Consider the following 12,263-nt stretch of genomic DNA (forward strand, 5'->3'; position numbering starts at 1 on the left):
AAACGGCCACCAAGCCTTCTTCTCTTACTTGGTTTCATAACTGGTTTAAAATTCTCTGCACACAGTGCCTCCCCTCACTGCTTGTACCTGGGGGTGAAAGGAGGGTGGCATCGCTCCCCAGACTGCCTTGGTACATGCACCGCGGAGGAGGCTTTGCTTCTGGAATTTATCAGACCTCAGCTGAGATGAGTTGACTTTTAATTTTTTTGCTTTTTAGGGCTGCACCCACAGCATGTGGAGGTTCCCAGGCTAGGGGTCGAATTGGAGCTGTAGCCGCTGGCCTACACCACAGCCACAGCAACGCGGGATCCGAGCTGTGTCTGCAACGTACACCACAGCTCACGGCAACGCTGGATCCTTAACCCACTGAGCGAGGCCAGGGATCGAACCCGCAACCTCATGGTTCCTAGTCGGACCCATTAACCACTGAGCCACGACGGGAACTCCTGAGATGAGTTGACTTTTCTAAGGCTCCAGCAACAGATGCCCAGTGTAGGAGGTAGAACATCAGGCCAGCTCAGTCTGGGTGAAAGAGTTTCCCAGATGTCTTCCCAGCCACCACCTCAGAAGCACCTACAGATCCTAACAAACTACAGCTCCAAGTCCTCAACGCTCAGAGTCTAATTCAGGAGGTCCCATGGAGCTGGGCTCTGGATTTACCTGCCCAAGGATGCAGAGGGAGCAATGAAAGTGGAGGCAAGCTGGTGTCGGCGAGGCTCTGGCCACTGCTGCTCGAGCAGCTCCCGGCCTGCAGAGAAGTGCCACCTGTCCGAGCCACTGATCCCCCAAGCGCCTGGAATCCATTACTGGAATCTAGCCACCCAAGCAGCAAAACCCAACCTCTATTCCCTGGGTGGTGCTGGGAATCCAGCCACGGAGCATCACGACCAAGGGAAAGGAAGAAGTGAAGGAGGAGATAAATACATGTAAATGCATATAGTCATAAATATACGGGTCTACCAGAGACAGGTCTAAAATGAGCACATCTGTGGAAAAAAATTACTGGAAAAGGATTTCCCATCGTGGCTCAGTGGAAACAAATCTGACTGGTATCCATGAGGACCCAGGTTTGATCCCCGGCCTCACTCAGTGGGTTAAGGATCTGGCACTGCCGTGGTATGACTCAGATCTGGTGTTGCTGTGGCTCTGGCACAGGCCACCGGCTGAGGCTCCAGTTTGACTCCTAGCCTGGGAACCTCCATAAGCTGCAGGTGCAGCCCTAAAAAGACCAAAAAAAAAAAAAAATTAATTAGGAAAAAAACTTACTTAAAAGATTGAAATAGAGTTCTCTGGTGGTGCAGCAAGTTAAGGATCTGGCGTTGTCACTGCAGCAGCTCAGGTTGCTGCCACGGCTCCAGTTTTATCCCTGGCCTGAGAACTTCCACGTGCCACAGGCGTGGCCAAAAAATTTTTTTAAAAAGTTGAAACAGAAGAAGCAAGACATACCAAAATCATCTGAGTTTGTAGCATGGTAAGGAGAAGATTTTGGACTGGGAGTGGGGGTGACCAACTAACCTATGAAAGAAAAGGCCTGCTCAGTGAATGTTGGCTAGGCTCCCCTGTGCTTCCTGCTGTCCCCACTCTCACCTTCCAGGGGGTTAGGGATTTCCACAGGCCTTTGGAAGAGAGCGTGAGCCCCACTCTATGGAAGAGAATAATGTAGAGAACGCCCATCAGCCAGTTGGCGCGACCATCTGCTTGCGTCAGAGAATTTTTACCTTTGGGTGCAAGAGACACAAGGAGTCACAGATTAGAGACCAAAGCCAGCGTGGGACATTATCACGATGGCAGCGCGTCTAGCATGATGGGAAAGCCTGAAGCTTGGAGCACGTGGTTATTTCTATGGTGGAAGAAGATGGAAAGCATCAAGAAAGTTGAATGTTTACTAGGGCGCAGGGCCATTTCAGGTCTGATCCCTGTAAAGCCAGTGTGCAGGTTGACTGACTCACAATGATCCTAGCAATTTACCTGATTCTCTAGCAACGACCCAGATGCCCTGGAGGAGGTCAGGCCCACAGCCCTTATCTCTGTTTCCAGCATCCTGCGTCTGCCTCCAAGCAGGCTGTCTTTGGGCGTTCCCTGGTTGCCCTGAGGAACTGTCCTGTCCACTTGACTCAGTTCCACTCCTCCATTGGCTCTGGCTTCTCAACTCTTTGAACTTTGTACGCTTTCTTTTTGTGCGCAGCAGCACAATGCCAACTTGTAACAGGCCCCGGTAAATAGGAGTCTTGTCTCTGCCAGATCTCTGATAGTTACAGTGTTTGGGCGTTGGTTTTCCACCTGTTCCCTGGCCTCTGCTGCCCTCTGGTGGCAGCATGCAGTCTGTACCCTTCTGATGGATTCCAGTGACTGTGATTATAAAATTCCAGCATTTTCCACCTTTCTCGTTCTTTTAACTTATTGTTTTGTCTCATCTGCTCTTTTTGAGAGGAATCTGGAACTATACACATGAACTTTCCAGTCTAAATTTCTATAAAGATATGATGGCTTCAAAAAATTAATGGAGATTTCTTTACAGTGAGGAAATAACACAATAACTTTCTCTATGTGAAACCTGGAAAATGTCAAGGTTCTCGTTTTCTCTCCATCCCAGACCTTTTATCAGCTTATAGCATGGGAAAGGAAACAGGGGTAAGAAAAGGAAGAAAAAGTATCATTTTGTTGGGGGGTTTTTTTGGTTGTTATTGTTGTTTTGCTTTTTAGGGCCACATTGGCAGCGTATGGAAGTTCCCAGGCTAGGGGTTGAGTGGGAGCTGTAGCCACAGCCACAGCAATGCAGGATCTGAGCTTTGTCTGCGACCTACACCACAGGTCACTGCAACGCTGAATCCCCAACCTACTGAGCAAGGTCAGGGATCGAACCCGCATCCTCATGGATACTAGTTGGATTCATTTCCACTGTGCCACAATGGGAACTCCAGTATTGTTTTAGTAAGAGCATCAAAATGGGAACCTGTCTTCACTGATAAAATGCAAATCTTACAACAAAAACATGAACAACCTCACTAAAATTTTTTATTATGGTTGATTTACAATGTGTCAATTTCTGCTGTACAGCAGTGGCCCACTTCTGCATCTATATATATACATTCTTTTTTTCATACCATCCTCCATCATGTTCCATCACAAGTGATTAGATATAGTTCCCTGTGCTAAACAGCAGGAGTCACTAAAATTTTTTAAAATGGGGGAAAAAAGAACTTTAAAAACTTTTTTAAAATAAAATAGAATATTAATCAAGCTTAAAAGCAAAACCATGTCGTTTATGTGGGAGGTAATTGCAGAAATAAGGAGTGAGAGACGGGAAAAGAATAGAAAGTAGGGGAGCAATGTAAGAATGAGTTTGTGAGGTTCTCACACAGATTCTGCTGGGGCATCCGCAGAAGCAGACATAACACCTGCCAGAATTGTCCACCTAAAGGACAAGAGGTTTCCCTCCAACTGGTTGAGCGTTGGTGTAGATCCCCTTTCACTTAGGAGCTGTCCCAGCATTCAAGCCAACCAGATTCCTTGGCTTTGACAAAAGTCCTAGAATAAAAGCAGAAAGATGATTTTCATTTCTTTCAGCTCTGTAATTCCTTTCTTTCTTTCTTTCTTTTTTTTTTTTTTGTCTTTTTGCCATTTCTTGTGCTGCTCCCACAGCATATGGAGGTTCCCAGGCTAGGGGTCGAATCAGAGCTGGAGCCTCCGGCCTACGCCAGAGCCACAGCAACGCGGGATCCGAGCAGCGTCTGCAACCTACACCACAGCTCACGGCAACGCCGGATCGTTAACCCACTGAGCAAGGGCAGGGACCGAACCCGCAACCTCATGGTTCCTAGTCGGATTCGTTAACCACTGCGCCACGACGGAAACTCCTGTTTTACTTCTTATCCAATTTGGATGCCTGGATTTTTTCCCGGCTAATTGTTCTGTCTAGAGCTTCCAGTAAAATGTTGAACAGCACTGGTGCAAATGAGCATCCTTCTCTTGTTCCTGATCTTAGGGAGAAAACCTTTCAGTCCTTCACCATGAGATATGATGCTGGCTGTGGGGTTTTCATAACTGTCCTTTATCATGGGGAAGCTCCCTTCTATTCCTCGTTTGCACAGTCTTTTCTCAGGAAAGTATATTGAATTTTGTCCAGATTTGTCTCTGCCTCAATTGAGATGATCATGAGTTTTTTTTCCTTGTTCTTTTAATGTGATGTGTTCCATTGACTTCATGTGTTGAACCACCCTTGCATTTGTGGAACACATCTCATTTGGTCATACAAAGGCGTATAATCCTTTAATATGTCTAGGATTCCGTTTTCCAGTATTTTGTTGAGAATTTCTACATCTATATTCATAAATGGTATTAGTTTGTAGTTCTCTTTCTTGTGGTATCAGGGCAATGCTGGCCTCATAAAGTGGGTTTGAAAACGTTCTCTCCTTTTAAATTTTTAAAAGAGTTTGAGAGGACTAGTGTTAACTCATTTTGAAGTGTTTTGGAAAATTCACCAATGAAATCATCTGATCTGCACTTTTCTTTCGGGGAAAGGTTTTAATTACTTAGTCAATCACTTGTAGATCTGTTTAGCTTTTCTATTCTTTTTTTAGTAAATGTTATTGGCGAACAGGTGACTTACAATGTTGTGTTAGTTTCAAGTGTACAACAAAGTGAATTAGCCGTACATATACATATATGCCCATTCTTTTCTTTCCCCATATAGGCTATCTTACAGTATGGAATAGATTTTCCTGAGCTATATTATAGGTCCTTGTTATTGATTGCTTTTGTATATAGTAGTGTGTATATGCCAATCCCAACCTCCCAATCCATCCCTCCCCCTCACGTTTCCCCTTTGGTAACAGTAAGTTTGGTTTCAAAATCTTTGAGACTGTTTCCGTTTAGTGAATAAGTTATTTTGTATCATTTTTATTAGATTCCATATATTAGTGATCCCATGTGATATTTGTCTTTCTCTAACTTACTTCACTTAGTATGATAATCTCTAGGTCCATCCATGTTGCTGCAAATGGCATTATTTCATTCTTTTTTATGGCCAAGTAATATTCCGCTGTCTTTTGCACCTTATCTTCCTCATCCAATCCTCTCTTAGTGGACATTTCGGTTGCTTCCATGTCTTGGCTACTATGGATAATGAGATGAACATTGGGGTGCATGTTATCCTTTTGAATTATGGTTTCCTCCCTGTAAGTGCCCAGGAATGGGATTGCCAGATCATATGGTAGTTCTATATTTAGTTTTTTGAGGAACCTCCACACTGCTCTTCACAATGGTTGCACCAACTTAGAATCCCACCAGCTGTGTAGACGGGTTTCCTTTTGTAGACTTTTTTTATGATGGGCATTCTGACTGGTGTGAGGTGGGATCTCATTGTAGTTTTTATTTGCATTTCTCTGACAGTTAGTAATACTGAGCATCTTTTCATATGTTTTTTGGCCATCTGTCCTATTTCTTCTTGAATCAGGTTATTTGTGTGTGTCTAGGATTTGTCTGTCTTATTTAGGTCATTTAGTTGGTTGATGTATAATCGTTCGTATATTCTCTTATAGTCATTTTATTTATTAGTATTACTGTGGAAAGAACACTTAACATGAGATCTACCCTCTTGGTAATTTTTAAAGTGTACAATATATTATCATTGACTGTAGGTACAATGTACAGCACATCTCTGGAGCTTATTCATCTTTTTTTTTTTTTTTTTTTTTTTTTTTTTGGTCTTTTTAGGGCCATACCAGCAGCATATGGAAATTCCCAGGCTAGGGGTGGAATCAGAACTACTACAGCTACCAGCCTACGCCACAGCCACAGCAACGCCAGATCCAAGCCACATCTGTGACCTACACCACAGCTCACAGCAATGCTGGATCCTTAACCCACTGAGCGAGGACAGGGATCGAACCTGCATCCTCACGGATGCTAATCAGATTCGTTTCTGCTGAGCCACGACAGGAACTCCCTTATTCATCTTTCTGACTAAACCTTTATGCACATTGACTGGTTAACTCCCCATTTCCCCCTTCTTCAGTCCCTGGCAACCACCATTCCATTTTTTTCTTTCTATGAATTTGACTATTTTAGATACTTCTTATAGGTAGAGTCATGTAGTATTTGTCTGTATCAGCTTATTTCACTTGGTGGCATGTCCTCAGGGTTTATGTTGTTGCATATTGCAGAATTTCCTCCTTTTTTAAGGCTGAATACTATTCCATTGTATATATCCCCTACGTTTACTTTACCCCTTCATCTGTTGTTGGATGTTTAGATTGTTTTCACCAAGCGGCTATTGTAAATAGTGCTGCAGTGATCATAGGTGTGTTATTTCTTTGAGATCCTTATGTCAACTATTTTAGTTAAACACCCTAAAGTCGGATTGCTGGATCCTATGGTAGTTCTACCTTTAATTTTTTGAGAAGCGTCCATACAGATCTTCATGGTAATGACATCATGTTGCATTCCCTCCAACAATGTGCAAGGATTGCAATTCTCTACATCCTCACCAACACTTGCTGTTTTTTTCTTTTTTTCACAATTGCCATCTGGACAGGTATGAGATGATATCTCGCTGTGGTTTTGATTTGCATTTTCCTAATGTAATGTAAGCATTTTTTCCTATCCCAGTTGGCCATTTGTAAGTTCTCTTTGGAGAAATGTCTATTCAAGTCCTTAGCCCATTTTTTTTTTCATCACCTGATGATGAACTTTACTATTGAATTGTAGGAGTTCTTTACATATTTTGGAGATTAACTCCTTATTAAAAATACGGTTTGAAAATATTTTCTCCCATTCTGTAAGCTGCTTTTTCACTCTTTTTTCTTTTGTTGTGCAAAAGCTTTTTGTTTATTTATTTATTTATTTTTTATTTATTTATTTTGTCTTTTTGCCATTTTCTTGGGCTGCTCCCGCGGCATATGGAGGTTCCCAGGCTAGGGGTCGAATCAGAGCTGTAGCCGCTGGCCTCTGCCAGAGCCATAGCAACATGGGATCCGAGCCCCATCTGCGGCCTACACCACAGCTCATGGCAACGCCAGATCCTTAATCCACTGAGCGAGGCCAGGGATCGAACCCAAACCTCATGGTTCCTAGTCAGATTCGTTAACCACTGCGCCACGAAGGGAACTCGAGTTTGTTTATTTTTTATGGCCGCACCCCTGGCATAGGAAGGTTCCCAGGCCAGGGATTGACTCCGAGCCACAACTTTGATCTATGCCGTAGCTTCGGCAACACTGGATCCTTTAACCCTCTGTGCTGGGCCGGGGTTGGAACCCATTCCTCCACAGTGACTGAGCCACTGCAGTCGGATTCTTAACCCACTGTGCCACAGAAGGAACTCTGTGTAGAAGCTTTTTGGTCTAATATCTTTTTATTTGTTTTTTTTACCTGTGCTCTCGCTGTATCCGTGAAATCATTGTCAGGACCAATGTCGCAAAGCTTTTCCCCTGTGTTTCTAGAAGTTTTAGTTTCAGATCTCATGTTTAAGTCTTTAATCCATTTTGACTTAATTCTTGTATGTGATCTAAGGGTCCAGTTTAATCCTTTTGTGGGTACATGTGCAGTTTTCCAAGCCCTGTTTGTTGAACAGATTGTCCTTGTCCCATTGTGTATTCTTGGCACCCTTGTCAGAGATCAACTGATCATATATGTGCAGATTTATTTCTGGGCTCTCTATTCTGCTCCGTTGGTCTGTATGTCCGCCTTTTTGCCAGTACCATAATGTTTCCTTTTTTCTTTTTATGGCTGCACCTGAAGCATGGAAGTTCTCAGGCTAGGGGTTGAATTGGAGCCATAGCTTCAGGCCTATGCCACAGCCATAGCAACATCACATCTGAGCCACATCTGTGATCTATGCTGTAGTTTGCAGCAATGCCAGATCCTTAACCCACTGAGCAATGCCAGGGATCGCACCCCTGTCCTCCTGGACACTATGTCGGGTTCTTAACCCACTGAGCCACAATGGGAATTCCCCATGATGTTTTGATTACTGTAGCTTTGTGATATATTTTGAAATCAGAAAGTGATACTTCCAGTTTTATTCTTCCTTCTCAAGAATGATTTGGATGGCCAACAAACACATGAAAAAATGCTCAACATCGCTGATTATAAGAGAAATGCAAATCAAAACTACCATGAGATACCACCTCACACCAGTCAGAATGGCCATCATTAATAAATCCACAATAACAAGTGCTGGAGGGCTGTGAGAAAAGGGAACCTCCTGCACTGCTGGTGGGAATGTAAACAGGTACAGCCACTATGGAGAACAGTTTGGAGATACCTTAGAAATCTATACATAGAACTTCCATATGACCCTGCAATCCCACTCTTGGGTATCTATCTGGACAAAGCTCTACTTAAAAGAGACACATGCACCCGCATGTTCATTGCAGCCCTATTCACAATAGCCAGGACATGGAAACAATCCCAATGTCCATCGACAGATGATTGGATTCGGAAGATGTGGTATATATACACAATGGAATACTACTCAGCCATAAAAAAGGATGACATCATGCCATTTGCAGCAACATGGATGGAACTAGAGAATTTCATACTGAGTGAAATGAGCCAGAAAGACAAAGACAAATACCATATGATATCACTTATAACTGGAATCTAATATCCAGCACAAATGAACATCTCCTCAGAAAGGAAAATCATGGACTTGGAGAAAAGATTTGTGGCTGCCTGATGGGAGGGGGAGGGAGTGGGAGGGATCGGGAGCTTGGGCTTATCAGACACAACCTAGAATAGATTTATAAGGAGATCCTGCTGAATAGCATTGAGAACTATGTCTAGATACTCATGTCGCAACAGAAGAAAGGGTGGGGAAAAAACTGTAACTGCAATGTATACATCTAAGGATGACCTGACCCCCTTGCTGTACAGTGGGAAAATAAAAAAAAAAAAAGAATGATTTGGATGTTTATGGTCTTTTGTGATGCCATATTTTTTTTTTTTACTTAATGACTTTTATTACATTTATAGGTGTACACAATCATCACAACCAAATTTTATAGCATTTCCATCCCAGACCCTCGGTGCATCCCCCCACACCCCCAACCTGTCTCATTTGGAAACCATAAGTTTTTCAAAGTCTGTGAGTCAGCATCTGTTCTGCAAAGAAGTTCATTGTGTCCTTTTTTTAGATTCCATGTATAAGTGATAGCATTTGATGTTGGTGTCTCATTGTCTGACTGACTTCACTTAGCATAATTTCTAGGTCCATCCATGTTGCTGCAAATGCTGTTATTTCGTTCCTTTTAATGACTGAGTAATGTTCCATGGTGTATATGTACCACATCTTCTTGATCCACTCCTCTGCCGATGAACATTTAGGTTGTTCCCATGTCTTGGCTATTGTATATAGTGCTGCAGTGAACATTGGAATACCTGTATCTTTTCAAGTCATGGTTTTCTCTGGATAGATGCCCAGGAGTATGGTTCCATATTAATTTTAGAGTTGTTTTTCTATACCTATAAAAAATGACATTGGGATTTTGATAGAGATTGCATTGAATCTGTAGAATGCATTGGATAGTACATACTTTTTTTTTTTTTTTTTTTTTTTTGGTCTTTTCTAGGGTCACACCTGCTGCATATGGAAGTTCCCAGGCTAGGGGTTGAATCAGAGCTACAGCTGCTGGCCTGTGCCACAGCCATGCCAGATCCAATCCGCATCTGTGACCTACACCACAGCTCACAGCAATGCCAGATCCTTAACCCACTGAGTGAGGCCAGAGATCGAACCCGCAACCTCATGGTTCCTAGTCAGATTCGTTAACCACTGAGCCACAACAGGAACTCCAGTACATACATTTTAATAAGATTAAGTCTTCCAATACATGAACACTGGATATGTTTCCATTTATTTTTAGCTTGTTTAATTTCCTTCATCAGTGTTCTTAGAGTTTTCAGTGTATAAGTCTTTTACCTCCCTTGTTGATTTATTCCTAAGTATCTTATTCTTTTTGGTGCTATTGGAAATGGCATTGTTTTCCTAATTTCTTTTTCAGACTATTTGTTTTTAGTGTATAGAAACACAGCTGATTTTTGCATGTTGATTTTGTATCCTGCAACTTCACTGAATTCATTTATTAGTTCTAACACTTTGAGGGGTTTTTTTGGTGTTTGTTTTTGCCACACCCCATGGCCTGCAGAAGTCCTCAGGCCAGGGGTTGAATCTGCATCACAGAAGCAACCTGAGCCACAACAGTACTGGATCCTTAACTGCTAAGCCATCAGGGAATTCCTGGATGTTTTTTTCTTGGCTAATTGCTCTGACCAGCACTTCCATTGTGTGTTGAATAGAAGAGGACATCCGGAGTTCCCCATCGTGGCTCAGTGGTTAATGAATCCGACTAGGAACCATGAGGTTGTAGGTTCCATCCCTGGCCTTGCTCAGTGGGTTAAGGATCCAGCGTTGTTGTGAGCTGTGGTATAGACTGCAGACTCAGCTTGGATCCCTCATTGCTGTGGCTCTGGCGTAGGCTGGCAGCTACAGCTCCGATTGGACCCCTAGCCTGGGAACCTCCGTATGCCGTGGGTGCAGCCCCAGAAAAGGAAAAAGACAAACAAACAAACAAAAAGAAGTGGACATCCTTACATTGTTCCTGGTCTTGCAGGAGAGTGTTCTCTTTTTCACCATTAACTATGATGTTAGCTGTGGGCTTGTCATAACTGGCCTTAATTATGTTGAGATAATTTCTTTCTATTCCTAATTTGTTGACAGTTTTTATCACTAAAGAGCGTTGGATATTGTGACATGCTTTTTCTGCACCCACTGAGATGATCATATGTTTTTATCCTTTTTGTGTTAACGTGGTGCATCGCATTAATTGATTTTCATATGTTGAAGTGTTCTTGCATCCCAGGAATAAATCCCACCTGGTCAGAGTGTATGATCCTTTTCCTGTGTTGTTGGATGAGGTTTGCTGGTAGTTTGTTGAGGATTGTTGTATCTGTGTTCATCAGGAAGATTGGCCTGTGCTTTCTTTCTTTTGGTCTCTTCGTCTTGCTTTGCTATCAGGATAATGTTGAACTTGTAAAATGAGCTTCAAATCATTCTTTCCTATTCAGTTTTTTGCAAGAGTTTGAGAAGGATTAGTGTTAATTTATTTATTTTATTTATTTTATTTATTTATTTTGTCTTTTTGCTATTTCTTGGGCCGCTCCCACGGCATATGGAGGTTCCCAGGCTAGGGGTCCAATCGGAGCTGTAGCCGCCAGCCTACGCCAGAGCCACAGCAACGGGGGATCCGAGCCGCGTCTGCAAGCTACACCACAGCTCACGGCAACGCCGGATCGTTAACCCACTGAGCAAGGGCAGGGACCGAACCCACAACCTCATGGTTCCTGTCGGATTCGTTAACCACTGCGCCACGACGGGAACTCCTAATTTATTTTTAAATATTTGATTAGTGAAGCCATCTGGCTCTTGGCTTTTCTTTTTTTGGGAGGTTTTTGATTTCTGATTCAATCTCCATTACAAGTCTGTACCAACTTGTTATTTTTTCATGATTTAGTCCTGGTAGGCTGTATGTTTCTAGGAATTTATCTAATTTCTTCTATTTTGTTGGCTTGTAATTGTTCATCACAGTCTCTTTTGATCCTTTCTATTTCTGTGACATCAATTGTAGTGTCTTTTACTTATGATTCCATTCGTTTGAATATTCTCCCTTTTTTTCTTAGTCTAGCTAAGAATTTGTTTGCTTATCTTTTTTTGTCTTTTTGCCTTTTCTAGAGCTGCTCCCACAGCATATGGAGATTCCCAGGCTAGGGGTCCAGTCAGAGCTGTAGCCGTCGGCCTACGCCAGAGCCACAGCAATGCGGGATCCGAGCCGCGTCTGCAAACTACACCACAGCTCACGGCAACGCCGTGTCCTCAACCCACTGAGCAAGGCCAGGAATGGAACCCACAACCTCATGGTTCCTAGTCGGATTCGTTAACCACTGTGCCACGACGGGAACTCCTTTCTATGTTTTTGGATTTTCTATTTCATTTATTTTTGCTTTTATATTTGTCATTTCCTTCCTTCTGCTAATTTTTGGCTTAGTTCTTTTTCTAGTTCCTCAACATGTGAAGTTTGGTAGTTTGAGGTCTTTCTTCTTTTTTATATAGGTATTTATTGCTATGAAAGTCCCTCTTAGGGAGTTCCTGTCGTGGCTCAGTGGTTAACAAACCCTACTAGTATCCATGAGGACTCGGGTTCGATCCCTGGCACTGCTCAGTGGGGTAAGGATCCATCATTGCCGTGAGCTGTGGTGTAGGTTGCAGA

The sequence above is a fragment of the Sus scrofa genome, chromosome 6, assembly GCF_000003025.6.
Source record: "Sus scrofa isolate TJ Tabasco breed Duroc chromosome 6, Sscrofa11.1, whole genome shotgun sequence".
NCBI classification, from domain to species: Eukaryota; Metazoa; Chordata; class Mammalia; order Artiodactyla; family Suidae; genus Sus; species Sus scrofa.